This window comes from Scyliorhinus canicula, chromosome 4 (genome assembly GCF_902713615.1).
Source record: "Scyliorhinus canicula chromosome 4, sScyCan1.1, whole genome shotgun sequence".
In the NCBI taxonomy this organism is placed as follows: Eukaryota; Metazoa; Chordata; class Chondrichthyes; order Carcharhiniformes; family Scyliorhinidae; genus Scyliorhinus; species Scyliorhinus canicula.
The window spans coordinates 35,687,722-35,708,213 of NC_052149.1; positions in this window are offsets into that span (position 1 = coordinate 35,687,722).

Here is a 20,492-nt window from a genome sequence, read left to right on the forward strand (position 1 = left end):
CAGGCCCCTGCTCCCAGGGGCCCGCACAAACCTCACTATTGGTTGGGGTGTGCATGTTCCCGCACGATCGGCGCAGAACCGATCACATGGTCCTCCAAGCCCGCCCCTTAAAGGGGCCCCACCACCACATCCCTCCCCCACCCCCTTAAGACCCATATAACATTTTACATAAGAACATAAGAACTAGGAGCAAGAGTAGGCCATTTGGCCCCTCGAGCCTGCTCCACCATTGAATGAGATCATGGATGATTTTTTTTGTGGACTCAGCTCACTTACCTGCCCATTCACCATAACCTTTTATTCCTTTATTGTTCAAAAAAGCTATCTATCTTTGCCTTGAAACCATCCAACGAAGTAGCTTCAACTGCTTCACTGGGTCGGGATTCCACAGATTAACAACCCTTTGGGTGAAGAGGTTCCCCCTCAACTCAGTCCTAAAACTGCTTCCCCTTATTTTGAGGCTATGCCCCTTAGTTGTAGTTTCCCCCCCCCCCCCCCCCCCCATGGAAACAACCTTCCTGCTTCTATCCTATATATTCCCTTCATAAATGTATATGTTTCTATCAGGTCCTCCCTCATTCGCGCCCCATAAAACCCCTGCCTCCCCGAAATAAACGGGCAGAGAATGGCCGTGTCTGCGCACGCGCATGGCGAAGATCTGCAGCGGTCGTGCGCGGACCCGACCTGCCAGATAGTGCCCCCAGACATCCTCTCGCCACCCCCTGGCCACCCCCAGCCCAATCACACAGCCCATTTCCTGGTCACTCCCCGCAACTCCCCGGCCCTGGCAGAAGCCCCCGCAGCCAGTGGCACGACTGTCAACAAACTATGGCGATGTTGGTCACTTTCCGTCACTCCTCCCTCTCTCTCAGCAGCCACGGCGCCTGTTTCATGACTTTTAAAAGCACAAGTGAACCTCGCTGTTGGGAATTTGCTCCGGTGGAGGCGGTGGAGACTATCAGGTCAGATCCGCTAATGATATGCCAAGGGTGTTTACTGTAAGTGCGGTGTGGAATGCATTGATGCCGCTGTCGCGGCACCGGAGAAATGCCATTTGGGTGGAACAGCATCCGTCACAATTTAGATGTCAAAACCAATTCTCCGTCCAATCGCGTTTCCTGATTCCAGTGTCACCGATGGAGAATCCCGCCCTATATCTTTCATGGGGAAGGTGTCGCCAAAAATTGGGTTGAGTCATCGAAGGCTTCCAAAGATGAGAATGTGCTGCATACAAATATGAAAAAAGTTAAAAATTGGAATTGGAATTGAAAAATCTGAAACGAAAGTAGAAAGTTAGTCAGTATCTGTAAAGAGAAAGCACAGGTTGGAGTTTTGAATATAACTGATGAAGGGTTATACAGAAGGCAGCAATAGTAATGGAGTTTCCACACCAAAAGCTCTTGAATCTGGGCCCTAAGCTGTCACATCTCAGCACCATTGCAGCTGAGGTGTCTACACCTATGAGGAAAGAGTTTGTCATTTTCCTGGTTTGGACCACATGGCTTGATTGAGCAGCTGCCTGAGATTCAGGCCCTGACATGGCCCTTGGACTGTGAAACAGGAGTCTAGCTGCAAGCTTGAGAGTCTTGCACCTACCACCTGACTACTGGCATCAGGGCATTTTTGTTTCTGTTGAAGAGCAATAGCCCGAAAGCACCAAACATTTTAACTGTTTGGGGAAAGGGTGAAAGGGACCCGTCAATTGATAAAATTCAACATCTCGAATTTTTTCTTTTATCTTCAAGCCACGATGCAAGCCCCAAAGACCCTTTAGTCTGGGAAAACTGAGATGCACATTTCCACATTTCTTTGGGTATCCTGCATTTGTGCACCCAGTGGTGGGCCAGGGATGCTTCCTCCTGCCTTATTACTACAGGGTATTCTTATTCTCAACCTGCACCCATTTCATGTACAGGCTCATTCACGTTCCCTCGGAAATCCTGGCACAAAGTAATGGACGGGCAGACCGAATGCAACAAATCTTTATCCCATCTTTTATTTTATATGACTTGGAACTGAGCATTCCTCAGGTACAGTGAAAAGAAAAGTCTCCCCTTTCAGCAGCATTTAGTTGCACATATTGTCGGCAAGTTAAATCCGAGTAGAAGTGGGCTCGGTCCTAAATTCTACCCTGGGTGGGCAACACCCTCACCCTCTCTGGCCTCAGGAATCAAAATGATCTTTTATTTGTAAATGCAAGATTTATATTATGCCAACAAAGTTATTTCCGACACCTGAATATGATAAAGACTGACATTAGAAGTTTCTTCGGCATTGCAATGTGTGAATTTAAAAAAAAATCCTAACTTGGAATTCTTGGAAGCCTGGAATTCTGTGGGATTACCAGTCAGCCTGGGGTAAGATTATATCTGTCAAGCCAGGGACAATGAAAGCAATGTTGTGCAATACTGCAATTTCCCCTCCAAAAGTTTCAGAAGTAATGCTAGAAAGCGAGAGTCAATTCGTCAGACACAACTTTGTGAAAATTATTGTAAATTCTCTTTTTTGTCAGTACAGAAGAAGAAGCTGAAATCGTTGGTGGTTGTTGACTGAGTAATTTGCCATCAAGACATACCACCTTGTAAGGGATATTTGCCTTTAAATAGAAAACCCTGATACTGCACAGATCAGTTTCCATCTTAAACTTGAGTATATATCGAAGAAACCCATTTGTGAACTCTCACGTGGTAAGGGAATACTGACTCAATGTAAAACTTTTATAAGGATCAGGATCTCTCATGGTACAGCAGTCCATCAACCAAAACTAAGGGGAAACATGCAACTGAAGACATTTGAAAGAAACGTAGATGTCGACACAGGGGATGGCGTAGATTTGAGCTGAAAAGCGAATGAACGGTGTTAGTCTCAACCAGTTATACTGCCTGCGGGTATCGTGCTCTGTCACATCTATTGTGGCAGGCTGCATCATCTTAGGGGTCTCCAGCTATTGTGGAGCTGATGCAGTGGGCGGCATCTTTCTCGGTGCCGGTGCATTGGGTAGGTACAATAATCTGCTCTCAGACACCATTGTTTTTGAAGGCTGTGACAACATATTTGAACTGTCTCAATCCACTGAGAACAGATTTAAGGTGAATTTGTTTCTATTTAATTTACCTTTCTTAGACCATCTCTCTTAAAGGGAGAGGTACTGTGGGGAAATGTTCAATGTGCAGAATTTTCCCAGTCTTTCACTTAAAGTTTCAAAGTCCTATCTGTTACGAACGATTTGTAAATATATGGAATTTTGCATGACTGTGCGGAGTCTGCACATTCTCTCTGTGTCTGGGTGGGTTTTCTCCGGGTGCTCCGGTTTCCTCCCACAAGTCCCGAGAGAGGTGCCTGTTAGGTGAACTGAACATTCTGAATTCTCCCTCAGTGTACCCGAACAGGCGCAGGAGTGTGGCAATAAGGGTTTTTTCACAGCCTACTATAATAATAATAATCTTTGTTATTGTCACAAGTAGGCTTATATTAACGCTGCAGTGAAGTTACTGTGAAAACTTGTGACACTAATAAAGATTATTATTATGATCATGCCATAGCACACCAAGACTATTGACCAAGTGCTCGAAAATGGGTTTAGAATAGTTAGGTGCTTGATGGCCAGCGCAGACACGATGTGCTGAAGGGCCTCTTTCTGCGCTGCAAAGCTATATCACACTATGATGCTACGACCTAATGTCTCATGAAGTGCTTTGTGGACGAGGGAGTATTTTTGAAGTGTCCTCACTGTTGTAATGTGGGAAATGTGGAAGGCAATTTGCACACAGCAAAATCCCACAAACAGCAATGCGGCGATGACCAGATAATCTGTTTTTATGTTGATTGAAGGATAAGTAATGGCCAGCACATCAGGACATAACTCCTCTGCTCTTCGTCAAAATAGTGCCATGGAATCTTTTCCATCCACCTGAGCAGGCAGTTGTCTCATCCAAAATACGGCACCTCTGACAGTGCAGCACTCCTTCAGTACTCCACTAGAGCACCAGCCTCGATTTCTGTGCTCAAGCCGTAGAGTGGGACGTTCACCTCAAACCTCGCGACTCAGAGGAGAGAGGAATGCTAACTGAGGCACGGTTAAGAGAAATCCCCAAGATATTTAACCCTTCTTTTTGGGGGTGAAAATCAATTTGAGCAATGGACTCAGTCAGCCATTCCCTGCAACAATAGCAGAGAATGGTTTCTGATGAAAGGTTGGAGACACGACAAGCGAACACTGTTTCTCTTCCCGCGGATGCTGCCTGACCAGCTGAGTATTGACAGCATTTTCTGTGTAGATGTGATAGAATGAGGATTGGCTGCTGCTCTATCCTAGATCACAACTATGAACTGAGGATCAAAGGGCAGCACGGTGGCACAGTGGTTAGCATTTCTGCCTACGGCGCTGAGGACCCGGGTTCGAAACCCGGCCCTGGGTCACTGTCTGTGTGGAATTTTCACATTCTCCCCGTGTATGCATGGGTTTCGCCCCCACAACCCAAAGATGTGTAGGTTAGGTGGATTGGCGACGCTAAATTGCCCCTTAATTGGAAAATAAATTAAAAATGAACTAAGGATCAAAGGAAAGTCTCATGGAAACAAATTACATGAGACAACCGATTCCTTCCAGTTTAGAGATTTGCATTCCATATTCATTCCAAAGAGCAACAATTCCAGTAAGCATGATTCTAGTGTTACTTGCTTAAATATGTATTAGTTGCAGTGTTTGGCACTGTATTATGTTATCTAATTTGCAGGGCAATATAAACTGTCTAACATTGCTGCTATCAATTCTTAGGAATAAGTTCAATTCTATTGAGACGTATTGATCAAATATATGCAGGTTAATTGGCCATGATCAGTGCTAGCATTATGGGGATAGGGCAGGGGAGTGGGCTAAGGTAGAGTGCTCTTTTGGAGGCTTGGTGCAGACTCAATGGGCTGAATGGCTTCCTTCTGCACTCTAGGAATTCTATGGATCATTGTTCTTTGAAACTCAGATTTTGAGCACTTTTGACATTAATCTTGCACTGGGGATTTATGACCCTTGGAACAATATTAAGACCACCCCAAACTCATTTCACTTAGCAGACTTCAATGATTGAACCTATTATTTCTCTAGCTGGATGAGTGTGACTGGATCACCAAAGCTGGTGCTGCAGAAGCTGGGGGGGGGGGGGGGGCTCTGAGTGGAGTGTGCCAGATCAAATTACAGCACCTTTTCAACACTGCTGTGTTGTTACTACCCTTTCTCCTCTGCCTGGGCAAGTTGCAGCTGGGCGGGATAGCAAGATCTATGTAAGGAAAAGGACATGGAGTGGAAAGCGAGAGATCAATGATCACACCGTCAGCAGCTTGTTCATCCATGCCAGCTAGCAGGATTAGCATGTTACTGTCTTATTGGGCAGTAACGTGCCCATTATCCTCAATGTTCTCAGTGACACCAAATGCCAAGGGCTCTGCCACAGCTAGCCTCCTGATGCAGAGAAACCTCTCGTTTTACAGGGCTCAGGAGGTGTTCCCCACTGTTTCTGATCTTTTATGGTTCACTACCTTGTTTTACAGGGAGAGATGGCAGAGTATCAACGGTTGCTTATATTTGGGTGATGTACCTCCCATAGCTGAATAGCTGCGGGTATGTTGACGAAGTTGGAGCTGGGTGTGAGTCCAGCATCTTGGAATTGTGAGGGTGAGCTGGAGTATCTGAATGTTGCTGGCTAGGTGATGGGTGTTGTGGTGGCTCGCAGGGCCGGCTCAAGGCACCGGCAACTCGGGCAGTCGCCCGGGGCGCCATGTGCTAGGGGGCGCCAGAGACTCGGGTCCCGCGCATGCGCAGTTGGGCAGGTGCCAACCAGCGCATGCGTGGTGGCCGCCCTCCCCCAGGGCGGCCCCCCCTCGGTCCGCCCCCCCCCCGCTCGGTCCGCTCCCCCCGCCCCCCTCCGCTCCCCCCGCCCCCCCCCCTCGGTCCGCCCCCCCCTTGGGTCCGCCCCCCCCTCGGTCACCCCGCCCCCCCCCTCGGTCGCCCCGCCCCCCCTCGGCCCCGCCCCCACGGCCCCACCCCGCCCCTCCCCTCGGCCCCGCCCCCGCCCCCTCAGCCCCCCCCTTGCCCCCGCCCCCCCCCCCCTCGGCCCCGCCCCCCCACCCCCCTCAGCCCCGCCCCCCCCCCAAGGGCGCCGAAGTTCAGCTTGCCCGGGGCGCCAGCAACCCTAGGGCCGGCGCTGGTGGCTCGAGAAATATTCTGGAGGCTTCCAGTACCAACAAGGGGTTTATTAATGAAAGGCAAAGGCTGGAAAAAATCCAGGCATAGAACACAGCAGAATGGGTTTGGTCTCTTTGGCTCCGGAGACACATTGACCAGGCCCCTGCTCCCAGGGGCCGTGCAAACCTCACTATTGGTTGGGGTGTGCATGTTCCCGCACGATCGGCGCAGAACCGATCACGTGGTCCTCCAAGCTCGCCCCTTAAAGGGGCCCCACCACCACATCCTCCCCCCCCTGCCCCTTCAGGCCCTTATAACATTTTGCATAAGAACATAAGAACTAGGAGCAAGAATAGGCCATTTGGCCCCTCGAGCCTGCTCCGCCATTCAATGAGATCATGGCTCATCTTTTTGTGGACTCACCTCCACTTACCTGCCTGCTCACCATAACCTTTTATTCCTTTACTGTTCAAAAAAGCTATCTATCTTTGCCTTAAAAACATCTAAAGAGGTAGCCTCAACTGCTTCACTGGGTCAGGATTCCACAGATTAACAACCCTTTGGGTGAAGAGGTTCCACCTCAACTCTGTCCTAAACCTGCTCCCCCTTATTTTGAGGCGATGCCTCTTAGGTGTAGTTTCACCCGACATTGGAAACAACCTTCCTGCTTCTATTCTATATATTCCCTTCATAATGTTTCTATCAGGCCCTCCCTCATTCTTCTAAATTCCATTGAGTATAGTCCCAGTCTACTCAGTCTCTCCTCATAAAGCAATCCTCTCCATTCCGGAGTTAACCTAGTGAATCTCCTCAGCACCCCCTCCAGTGCCAGTACATCCTTTGTCAAGTAAGGAGACCAAAACTGTACACAGTACTCCAGGTGTAGCCTCACCAGCACCCTACACAGCTGCAACATAAACTCAGTTTTTAAACTGCATGTGCCAGATTCTCCGATTCTGAGGCAGAGTGCGGAGGATCCGTGGCATTTTACCTGGAAAAAATTGGCGGTTGTAGCAGCCACGCCCCGTAAAACCCCTGCCTCCCCGAAATAAACGGGCAGAGAATGGCCGTGTCTGCGCACGCGCATGGCGAAGATCTGCAGCGGTCGTGCGCGGACCCGATCGGCCAGATAGTGCCCCTCAAAAACCCTCTCGCGCACCCCCTGGCCACCCCTAGGCCAACCCCACCAGCCCTCCAGCTCTCGTTGAAGCCCCCTTGGCCAGCAGCATGGCTCTCGCCCGACTGTGGTGGTGCTGGTCACAGCCCAGAGCTGCCACGCCGGTTTCCCGCACGGCTGAGACCAGAAGTGAACACGGCCCATCGGGGGCAGAGCATTGGGGGAGGGCCTTCAGGTGACACGCTGAGGCCAATCCAACGGTGTGCGCCACATTCCACGATGATGCCGTTTCAGAGGTGGCAGAGCATACAAAACCTGCTTCAAACAGGTGCTCACCTCGATTTCGTCGTAAGAAGGGATTCTCTAACGATCACAAAATCAGCATCGAGCAACAGAGAATCAAGCCCATCTCTCTGGTAATGAAGGACAAAATTCCATTTGCCTTCTTAATTACCTGCTGCACCTGCACATATTTCACACAATAACTTTAAAATAAAAAATTTTGACTATCCCCAATTCTTTTTTTCCAATTAAGAGGCAATTTAGCATGGCCAATTCACCTACCCCGCACATCTTTTTGGATTGAGGGGATGAGACCCACACAGATACGGGGAGAATGTGCAAACTCCATCGGACAGTCACCCGGGGTCAGGATTGAACCCGGGTCCTCGGCGCTGTGAGGCAGTTGTGCTCATCACTGCGCCACCGTGCTGCCCTATTTTACACAATAACTATTTCCAGGTTCAATAAACATGGTAAAAGATATCTGGAGGGAAAGAGTTCATCAAAGAGTCAGTCGGTCTGGGGACCATTGAGTCCTTCCAGACTTTCGTAATCCTCCCACAGGCTTGACATCCTTTGAAAGTAGTCACGTTGCCAGCATCAGGCGACAGTACAGGAGGCACCGCCTTACGAGTAGGAGAACTGGCCAAGGGTACAGCTGGCTGGGTGGATTCAGGAGTTCTCAGCTCCCTCTGCTCCCGAACATTCACAGGAGCGTCAACAACACCAGTGGGACACATTTGCTCTGAACTGGGGGCCGTCACCACCCCCTCCCCGCCGGCTCCTCAGATGATCCATGTGCTTTTTGACAGTCCTTCCCTTTACATTCTCCACATATGACACAGGCCCTGACTGGCACATGATCTGTCCGGATAACCATCGCGGCCCCGAGGCGAAGTTATGAAACAAGACTGGGTCCCCCACCTGGAATGATTTGTTGCCCCTCTGCGTAGCCCGTTGACTTCTCAGGAGGTCTGACATGCCTCTGCCCTCCCTGCCAACTTAGGAAACACAAAGTCCAAAAGGGTTCCGAGGCGGTGGCCCATTGGTAACTCAGTAGGCATGACCGTCATGGTGGTGTGCGGAGTCGGATTGTATGACAACAAAAAATTGGCAAGCCGTTGGCGTAGCAGTTTGTCAGACTGTTTCCACGGGGCATACTTAAAGGCCTGATCGACCCTCTTGGCCATTCCATTAGACACAAGGTGGTACAGGGCTGTCCTACTGTCGGGTATTCCGTTAGCTGAAACAAAAGTCTGGTGGTTGTCATCTGCAAAAGGGTTCCGTTGTCTGATACAATAGACTCCAGCAGTGCATGAATAGTGAAAACACGGCGCAAGGCATCCACTGTGGCCACCGAGGTTGTGGTCCCCATCTTCTGTATAGACAACCACTTGGAGTGGGAATCCACCAAAACTGAAAACATCCTAGCCAAGAAAGGGCTCAGGTAGTCAACATGGACCTGGGTCCATGGGCGCCTTGGCCATTTCCAAGGGTGGTGAATGGCTGACGTAGCCAGGGACTGCTGCATTTGACAAGGGTGGTACTGTTGCAACATTTCTTCGGTGGCTTTAGCAATGCCTGGCCACCAATATTTTCATCTTTGTTTGCCCTGAGTGGGCACAATGCAGCTCCTGTAAGAGAGATCCCCTGGCTGGTGACGGAATGACAACTCGTGAGCCCCGCAAAATTACACAATCTTCTCAAGTCAGTTTATCTTGCATGTAAAATAGGGGGCGGGATTCTCTGATCCTGAGGCTAAGTGTTGACGCCGTCGGAAACGCCGTCACGTTTCCCGACGGCGTCAACATGGCCTGAGGATCAGCAATTCTGGCACCTACAGGGGGCCAGCACGGCACTGGAACGACCCTCGCCGCTCCAGCTGCCGCTCCCGGCGTCGACTGGGCGCCGCGGGATCCACGCAGTGGCACTGTGCCAACGTGCGCATGCGCAGTGGCTCCCTTCTCCGCACCGGCCCCGACGCAACATGGGGTAGGGCATGGAGGAAAGGAGGCCACTAGCCCGAGAGGCCGGCCTGCCGCGGGCCAGGCCACAATGGAGGCCCTCCCATGGGGTCGATCACCCCTTCCCCCCCACAGGCCACCCCCCAACCCTTCCACGCCGAGGTCCCTGGGGGTAAGACCAGGTTAAAACGGCGCCGTTTTTTTAGAACGGCCGCTCAGCCCTTCCCAGGCCGAGAATCGGCGGGGTGGTGGACCCTGTAGAGCGGACCCCAACTGGCAACGCGCTGGCGCCAATGACGCCCATTCTCCGCTCTGCGGAGAATCGCGTCCCGGCGTCTGGGCGGCGTGATGCGATTCACACCCGTTGCGGCGATTCTCTGTCCTGGCCCCGGGCTGAGAGAATCCCGCCCATTGTCTCAGGTGCTCGGATTTCTCATATTGCCACCCGGTTCGATTCATCCTGTTTACTTTTGCTAGAATGAGATCCCTCTGGGTCCAGTTATGAATGTGACCAGCCGACACGGGCAAGGTGTTTCGGAAATTCAAAGCCAATATGATCTCCTGGGATACTGGTGGTGATATTACACATTTTTGTCAGGAGCAGTCGGCTCAATGAGACTACATTGGTAATCTGCGTGCCTGTTCAGTGCCAGAAGGCCTAATTGTAGGCTGCCAGCAGCAAGGCCCAATGCTGTACTCTAGCTGAAGCTATTAGTTTGTCCTCCGTCAAAAGGCCCAGTGGTGGCTTATGGTCAGTGACTATGTCAAATTTTCATCTATACACATATTGGCAGAATTTGTTCACACCATATACAACTACTAAACCTTCTTTCTCGATTTGAGTGTAGTTTCTCTCTGCTTATGAAAGGGTCCTAGAGGCAAAGGCGATGGTGAGCTCACAACTGTCTCCCATCTTGTGGGATAATATTGCCCCTATACCGTAAGGGGACGCATCACACATGAACACAATTCGTTTTCCAGGGTCAAAGTGAAATAAAAGGTTCAAGGGCGGCAACACTTGATTCACCAAACAAAAAGCTTCACCTTGAGTCTCCTCCATTACCACCATTGATATTTCCTCAGTAGTTGGTGCAATGGTGCCAGTGTCGTGGCTGAATTCAAAATGAATCTTCCAGAATAATTTACCACATCAAGGAAGGATTTGAGCTCACTTACATTCTTGGGTGCTGGGACTTCACGGATAGACTTGACTTTCTTCTTCGCGGATACAACCCTATTGCCTCTACACGGAAATCTAAATATGTCACATCTGACAGACTCCCGTGCCCCAAAACCTTCTTAATACCGCCACCAGGCTAGACATGTACTCCTCTGGAGTGATATTGGTGACTGGGATGTTATCAAGGTCGACCATCACCTTGAGAATCTTTGGAGGAGGTTTTCCATCGTACAGAGGAAAATATCGCAGGCTGACTTTATACCAAATCTTGCATACTGATAAAGGTCCTTATGGGCTTTTCTGGATTCTTCATCTAATTCTAACCAAAGGTATGCATGGTTGAGATCAGGACAGCACGGTGGTGCAGTGGTAGCACTGATGCCTCACGGCGCCGAGGTCCCAGGTTCGATCCTGGCTCTGGGTTACTGTCCGCGTAGAGTTTGCATACTCTCCCTGTGTTTGCGTGGGTTTCGCCCCCACAACCCAAAAATGTGCAGGGTAGGTGGATTGGTCATGCTAAATTGCCCCTTAATTGGAACAAATGAAATGGGTACTCTAAATTTATTTTTAAAAACACAAAGGAAAACAAACAAACTTGTAGTCCCCACAGGTTCTTATGGAACATAACAGCTTGAGAACAGGCGCAAAGGGGGCTGCCCACTCGGAGAACTGAACCTGTCTGATTATGCCCAGTTTTTCCACTCTCTTCAGCTCAGTTTCAATTTTCTGTTGCAGGGTATAGGAAACTGATCTGGCCCTAATAAAACTTGTGGATCGAAAACTTGTGGGTCGAAATCGGATTGATGCATATTTTGTTTTTGATGCCTTTTACTTGGCCTAGTTCAATGTGAAAAATGTCCTCACACCTTCTCAGGATATCTTGAAGGACGCCATTGGAAATCTAAAACATTTCCAGTCAATTAAGTTTGGTTTGCTGTGTCTCTTGCCAGTCTCTTGCCATGGGGTTGGGTCTGTGTCCACCCACAGCAACCAGGGTCAGGTGGGCCTTTTGCTCTTTATAAGCCATTGGCATATTGGTGGTTCCAAGGATTTTGAAGGTTTCCCCAGTGTAAGTTGAAAGCTTGGCTGTGCTTAAGTTTAAAGTTTGGGCTCCGTCACGATTACCCGGAGTTGACCTTCATTTTCAGAGGTTGCTGTCTTATTCAACTGATTTGCATTCAGACAGTACACTGTGTGCTCCTCTGCAGAGTTCCTCTCCACTATGTTCAGTGGCGCTGTAGATTGTTGTTGCTGCTGTTGTTCTTTTTGGCCCGCTTTGCCTTGCGCAGGAACCTGCTTGAATATGACTCCTACAATTACACTGAGTGCACACAAACTACTAACAGCAGCAGTATTCTTGGAGATGGTCCCCCCAAACAATGATAGCAGTCCACCTCTGACTTAGGTTGACACACTGTTCTTTGTGCGGTCCGCTGACTATGGTCCAGTCCTGAAAACTGTGGGCGTGATCTTCCCAAAAGGGAACAAAGTCCCTGAGCGAGCGTGTTTAGCCACGTGGTTCCCGGAACTCTCAGTGCCGAGAAACACGTGGCTATTCAAAACGACTCAATTTCAATAACGGGTCTGAATGGGGATTGCGTGGCTCAGGCCACACATGGCCCCGTTTTTACAACGGTGAGCTCTGCTGGCCGGAACGACCCATTGTAGAGAGAGATTGGGACGCCATTTTTAAATGTCATCCCGATCTCCGAGGCCCACAAAACAAATACTTGAACCCCCCCCAGCCCAGATGCAACATGCCCCCCCCCCCCCCAACACCCATGACGTACAACCTCGGCCCAATCGTGCATGCTCAAAAAATGCCAGCTTGGCACCTTGGCAGTGCCAACCTGGCACCCTGGCAGTGCCCCTACCAGCTGGAAGTGCCACCTGGGCATCTTGACAGTGCCAGGCTGGCACCCAGGTGGCACTGCTAGGGTGCCAGGCTGGCACTGCAAGGGTACCAAGGTGGCAACAGCAAGGCCAAGATATCACGCTGCTAAAAGGGCATGCAGTCTGATATCATTGGATCCCCCCCACGAGTTTGCCTGGCTTTCACTGGTCATGCTGCACTGGGGCAAGATGTTTTTCCTGCGCCCTGTGGCCAGAGTATCGCCCCCTCTGTCTAGTTCTCTGCTGTACCTGTTGATCCTGCTCTACACCTCGTGGTCATATCATCCCACACTTGGTTGATGTCCCCTTGAGCCACGCTTTGGAGCTCAGGGATGCATTTGTGACACACTCCATCACCTCAGCAATCTCAATCCTTTTTCCAACTTTATCGTTGTTTCAGCCAGAAGTTTCTTTTGGATGCTAAGATTTGAATCCCACCAACCGGCTGGTCATGCAGCATATCGCAAAGCGGGGTCCGGAACACGCAGTCCTTAGCACGCTGGCGAAGCCTGGCTATGAAGTTGGAGAGGGACTCACCAGGGTCCCTAAACCGGAGTTAAATTGATAATGTTGGAGGCTAATCAAGGGAATTGGGTTAAAGTGTTCTTTCATCAACTTGATGGTCTGATCAAAGGTCTTTGAGTCGAGTGCTTCCATGGTCTAATTATATTATTTCTGGGGCCCGCAAATGGCCACCCACCAGTTGTAGTGGAGTCCCTGATGTGGCGTAGACTCCAGCACCGGGGGAAAAAACGGATGGGCACACGGCGCCATTCCGTTTCCAATGCTCCAGTCCCCCGTTGGCGGTGGCATCGGGATTCGTGCCCTGCGCCAAAGGGAGAATGCAAATGGGTCAAAATTATCTAGCTATGATTGACATTGCATGACCACATCAAAAGCAGTTAAGTGCTTTCTGCTGAGAAAAAGAGAGGAAGTGAAAGCACTTAACTCATAGATGTTTATAAACATTGCAGTTCCGTTCACAGCAAGCTACTGCAGTGCCATTTCAGCGTAAAGGGAAATGAAAATGAAGAACTCCGACACCTAGCAGTCTGGATGCTATCAGTTACAGGCTACAAAAAGCTAACTCCCTTTGAAGTGAATAGAAGCCTTGCAGAACAAAGGAACTGATAGGGTTTAAAACCTGGTGTTGTGGTTTTGCTTTTCTATTAAGTTACAGCAACTGCTTTCTAGACATCTTTCTGAGGCAGCAGATGTAAGGAACAGGTGAGTGAAAAATCAATGATATTTCCCCTATTTCTGCCTGGACTGGTCTTTAGCTTCCAGGCAGGGTTGACTGATGGGTGGGGGGAGGGTGTGCGGGTATTTTCTGATATGGGGGATTACCCAGTTATGAGGGGTCTCTGCAATGGGGGGGGGGGTGTTTCTCTCAAATGGAAGGGTTTCTCTGCTATGGGGGTCATCTGCTATGGGGGGGGGTGGTTCACTCTGATGGGGGGATTCTCTTCTATGGGAGAACTCTCTGCCATGGGGGTTTTCTCTGCTTTGGGGGGTTCTGTTATGTGGGATCTCTGGTAGGGGTCCTTGATGGGAGTTCTTAGTGGGGATCTATAATGTGGGTCTCTGTTGAGAGTCTGTGCTGGGGGAGGGGGTCACGTTAGAGGGTCTGGTGGGGCTCTTTGGTGGGGGTCAGTAGTGAGAGTCAGGTCACTCTCACCCATATGTTTTGTGGCGGGGGGGGGGGGGGGGGGGGGGGACCCAGCAATTCACATTTTCTGATATGGGGGATTACCCAGTTATGAGGGGTCTCTGCAATGGTGGGGGTTTCTCTCAAATGGAAGGGTTTCTCTGCTATAGGGGTTATCTGCTATGGGGAGTGGGGGTTTCACTCTGATGGGGGGATTCTCTTCTATGGGGGTACTCTTTTATGAGATTTCTCTCCGATGGGGATGGGGGGGTGGGTTCTTTGCTATGTGGGGGTTCTTTTCTATGGAGGGAACTCTCTGCCATGGGTGGGGGGGTGGGTTCTCTGCTTTTGGGGGTTCTGTTACGTGGGATCTCTGGTAGGGGTCCTTGATGGGAGTCCTTAGTGGGGGTCGATAATGCGGGTCTGTAATGCTGGGTGGGAGTCACGTTAGAGGGTCTGGTGGGCTCTCTGGTGGGGGTCAGTGGTGGGGGTCAGGTCACTCTCACCCATGTGTTCGGTGGGGGGGGGGAACCCAGCAATTCACATGGTGGGCGGGGATGCCCATTTTTCGGGCAGGATTTGTGTTGCAGGCGGGAGGGGGTCCAGCCGCTGGACCTCGATATCGGGCCACCTTCTCAAAATAGGTGTCCGATAGCATAATTTGCAACAGAATCCCTTCTGATCCCCGGCATGCATCAATCTGCATGGCAAGGGACACCCAATTGCTTCTGAGTGCCACTTCCAGCATCAGTGTGAAACAGCAGCGATTCAGCTCCGCCGGGAGAACATCGTCTCCTGAACAGAGAATCCAGCCCTCAGTGTTTTCACTCAGGTTTTGAAAGTTCACAACTCTTGTTGGTCCATCTTTCTTTGAACAGTTGCTCCTTCCTTCATGTCTTGAATCATGGAGTACTGCTGGGTGTGATCAAACCTTTTACCTCGTCGCCAATGTGGTGGCTCGAGAAACACTCTGGAGACTTCCAGTCGCAACACTGGGGTTATTTAAGGAAAGGAAAGGCTGGGAACAATGCAGGCACAGAGCACAATAGAACGGATCTTGTTTCTTCTGCTCTGGGGTCCACACTGCCCGGGTCCCTGCTTCCAGGGCCCCGGAGAATACCGGGTCGGGCCCCGTGAATTATATACAAACGGTGTTTACTGTACGTGCGTTCTGTACTGCATTGACACCGCTAACAAAGTGACGGAGAATAGCAATTTGGCGTCCAATTGGCGCCCGCCGCAATTTTAGTGTTGGAACCGATTTTCCGCCCAATCGCATCTTTTGCCATCTCCATTTCCACTACTTAGGCTTCCAGTGCTGCATCTTTACTCAGATTGCTCTCTCTTCCATGCTGCTCTATTTGTGAGGCTTCCACATACAGCCAGACACAGTGCAGCAGTTTGTGCATATGGGCTTTATTTAAATGAACAGATTGCCCTGTTAATACAATTGAAGTATCTGAACAGCAATTCAGATGCTCAATTACTTAGGAAAGTCTTTAAGTTAAAGAATTCAATCTATTGGAATGATTCTGTCTGTAGCTGCTATGTTTCTTTCCACTGATTACAACACCAACAATTTACATTGATAATGCCTTAATCTAGAAACACATTCAAAGATGCTCCAGAAGGTGTGACGAGAACACAGACAGAACAAATTCCTCTGTCTGCCACTTTAATGCAGCCATTAACCAGTAAAAGCAGGCAGAGAACATTCATTTGAATGTGTTAAGCATTCTAGCCTTTAATGTCCCTCCACTTGTTCCCCTCCAAATGTGATTTTGATGACAGTAATTGTATGACTCACATTCAATGGGCCAGGTTTTCTAGTTAGAGCACTCTTGAGTTGCTTGGTAAGGGTACATTGTTTCGAATGGGGAATGGACGAGAGCATGCTGATCAATGTAGGTTGGAGCTGGGTTGTTGATTAGCATAGAGAAGACTGGGGCTGCTCAATAATGTATGCTGGAGCTGGATTTGTAATTAGAATGGATGATTGGAAACACTGCTTTGAGTAAGTGCCGTGAGATGACTGGTTAGGCTGGGGGCAAGGAGAGGAGAGTGGGTGCGTAGATTAGAGGTGCTGATTAACAAGAGTGGACTGTGCTACTGATTAGAGAGGGTCGATCGCAGGATGAAAAGTAGGTTGTCATTTATGACGGATAAGTGGAGTAGTTCTTCTTTGACCACTTACCTCACTGACACAAAAATATACTATTGCATTATATATGATTGATGTTCTCTCATTTTCTCAAAAGCTAGGTCGGGATCTACAGCTGCTCTGGTGAGCCCTAAAACATTAAAATGATTAACTACGTGCTGTCCTATTTGTCGGTTTAGTCGTTCTGCTTCAATATAATAATAATAATCGCTTATTGTCACAAATAATGACTTCAATGAAGTAACTGTGAAAAGCCCCTAGTCGCCACATTCCACGCCTGTTCAGGGAGGCCGGTACAGGAATTGAACCTGCGCTGCTGGCCTTGTTCTGCATTACAAGCCAGCTGTTTAGCCCACTGTGCAAAACCAGCTCCTCATAGAACTGTTTGTTCCGTGGAAAAGGTAAAATTCTAAGTTACGGCTTCTCACAACTCTTAACCCTTATTTCCACCCCATTTCATCACAGTTACTGATCAGAGAAAGTCGACAGATTCTACAGGAATTCTGCAATTTGAAATAAAACTTTGCCAAATCGTCTGATCTCAATCTTTCAATTAGGGAAAATGCAATGATACACCCTGTGGGAAATCTACAGAGCTGGTGGATCAAAGAGTTTACGAGAATGAGGGACAGAGAGAAGAAAGAAAGGCTTGCATTTATATAGCCCCGTTCATGACCACCAGTTTTCCCCAAATGCTTTGCAGCCAATGATGTACCTGAAGAGTAGCCATTGTTGTAATATAGGAGACACGTAAGCCAATTTGAACACAGGAAACTCATATAAACAACAAATCAAAATTGACTGGATAACCTGCTTTTCAATGATGTTGGTTGAGGGATGAATGTGGGCCAGGACAACTCTCCTACTCTTCTTTAAAATAATGCCATGAGATCTTCCATATCCCACCGTCAGGGGAGATGGACCTTGATTGAACTTCCCATTTGAGCGAGTGGAAGTAAAGGAAGGAGGATTCAATGTTGCATTTAGAATCATAGAATCCCCACACTGCAGAAGGAGGCTATTCGCTCCATCAAGCCTGCACCGACCCCCCCGAAAGAGCACCCTACCCAGGGTCAGGCGCCCACCCTATCCCCATAACCCCACCTAACCTTTTGGACTCGAAGGGGTAATTTAGCATGGCCAACCAATCTAACGTGCACATCTTTGGACTGTTGGAGGAAACCGGAGCACCCGGAGGAAACCTATGCAGACCAGGGAGAAAGTGTAAACTCCATCCAGACAGTCACCTGAGGCCGGAATTGAACCCGGGTCCCTGGAGTTGTGAGGCAGCAGTGCTAACTACTCTGCCACCCCAATTTTAGAAATGGGCAAAATTTCCGAAACACCACGTATTAGATGATCTGGTTTGTTGATGAATATCATCAGGTTAATTTCAAAATAACATTGTTTAAATTAGCAAACTCGGTCTAATACAGTCTTCATTCTACAGGCCTGATCATTTCCATATTTCCCTTCATACGGACATGGCTGCAGTACAATCAGATTCTACCATTTCTGGGTAAGGTGAAACTTTAATGTAAAGAACAGCTGTGGCAATACATTTTTGTTTCCCTGTTAATTATAATTCTTTCTCATATTGGCCTGAGATGAATGGTAATAGGAATTTAGGTTTAGTTTTGTTGAAGGTGGCTCTGCCTTATAATATTTCATGCATGATTCTCTAGTGTCAAAACCACCAGGATTGCAAACACCACAGCTGCCCCAAATTATTATTTTTTTAAAATAATTAAGAATGTATTAGATTAAAAGGAATTCACTAAATAGAACCAGTTCCCTGCACCTGGATATAATCCACAGTCCAAAAATGTGCAGGTTAGGCGGTTTTTACATGCTAAATTGCCTCTTAGGGTGAGGTTGCAGGGTGGGGGATTGGGCCTAGGTAGGTGCAGACCCGATGGGCCGAATGGCCTCTTTCTGTACTACATAGATAATAGAACATACAGTGCAGAAGGAGGCCATTCGGCCCATTGAGTCTGCACCGACCCACTTAAACCCTCACTTCCACCTGATCCCCGTAACCCAATAGCCCCTCCTAATCCCCTACTGTGGGGATTCGATGATTCTATGAAATCAGGGAGGCGGTGGAGTAGTGGTATTGTCCCTGGATGAGTAAACCAGAGACCCAGGGCAAGATCTGGGGACAGATCTGGTGAAATTTGAATTTAATAAAAGTATCTGGGATTAAAAGTCATAGATTCCTACAGCACAGAGAATGCCCTTGAGCCCATCCCATCTGCATTGGCCAAAAACAGCCACTTAAATATTCTAGTCCCTGCTGCCTCATGATGCCGAGGGCTCGAGTACAATATCTGTGTGGAATTTTCACCTTCTCCCGTGTCTGTGTGGGTTTCACTCCCACAATCCAAAATGATGTGCAGAGTAGATGGATAGCATCATTTCAGATGGATCTAGACAGATATATGAACGGACGGGGAACAGAGGGATGTAGACCGTGGAAAATAGGAGACAGGTTTAGATAAAGGATCTGGATCGGCGCAGGCTGGGAGGGCCGAACGGCCTGTTCCTGTGCTGTAATTTTCTTTGTTCTTTGTTCTTTGATTGGCCACGCTAAATTGCCCCTTAATTGGAAAAAAAGAACTGGATACTCTAATTTGTAAAAAAGTGTTCTAATCCCATTTTCCATGATTTAGCCCATAGCTTTGTATGCCACGGGTCCCGACAGAATTCCATCTCGCTGGGGGTGTGACCCAGTACCAGGCTGACCTTGATGAGGTTCTGCGGGACATGTCCCGCTCTCAGATGGGAATGGCTGAGACGCTGCAGAGCTTGGCCCAGTCACTGAGGAGCACCGCCAAGGGTGTCATCATGATGACACAGGCATTGGGAGCCGCCAGGACTGACAGAGCCAGATGATGCAGGGGCAGCCGGGGCGCGAACCAGCTTCACCTCCGTCCCAAGGTGAACCCCAGGGCCCTATGGGCACTGTGTGGGAGGAGGGGCCCTGGCTGGAAATCTGGAACCGTCTCATTGAGTGGCGATGGTGGCCACAAAACCCCTCTGATGAGGCTGCGTCTCACACTCAGCATCTGGAACAAGGCGGCACGACTGTGTTTGTGCCGTCGACAACTGAGACAGAACCCTCCGGCCCCAGAGCCCCACAGAGGAAGCCCACCAGGGTCATCGAAGGCCATGGGATGAGGTCAGCAGCTGGCTGCCTCCACCTCAGATGTGCAACCTGGGGACACACCTAGATGTAGCGGTAGAACTAAGGAGGCAAAACACATTGAGGTTCACTGAGGGCACCGGGAGAGGGGTTGGGGGGGGGGGGGGGGGGGGGGGTTGAATCACAGTCCGTGTAATTCACACTGTTATTATATATGATGTACTGTGTCTATGTAAGCTCAGTATACGAGCAGTTGCGCGGCTCTGCCCATAGAGGGAGATGAGGAGTTTGTACTGGGCTCCACCCTTGGCTCCGCCCATGGCTCCTCCCACTAACCGGAAGTATAAAGCTTGGCAGTCGTGAACCTGCCTGCCAGTTCATCTCATCGCAGGCAGGCTCTGTTGTAAGACTATTAAAACCACTGTTCACTTCCAACCACGTGTCATGTGAATTGATGGTCACATCAGGGGGGAGTATGTAGGGGTAAATGAAGGGGGGTTGGGGGGGGGGGGTGACACCATCGGGAGAGTGGGACATTGTTGAACACCTGTGAAACATTAAAACCCCTTCACCACACCAGCATGATGCCTGTCACTTTCCTCCGCAATGGGGCCGACCTCCGCATTTCCCCAGCGGTGATGGGCCATCTCCCCAGGCAGTTCCCTCCCCCGGCACGCCATATGATGCAGGTAATGGGTGTGAGTGGGCACTTAGCAGACAGGCTAAGACAGGGTCAAACTATGGCATAGATTGAAGAGCACCGGCGCTCCGCACTCTGCGGGTTGCCATCATCCCCCTGCCCTCGTCAGTGACCCACTGGCAGTGCCGACACAGTCCCAATGCCCTGGTGTGATGGGACTTATACCCTGCTTCTTGCAGCATGTGCTGTCCCTCATCTGTTTGAATGGCCAACGATGCCTGTAC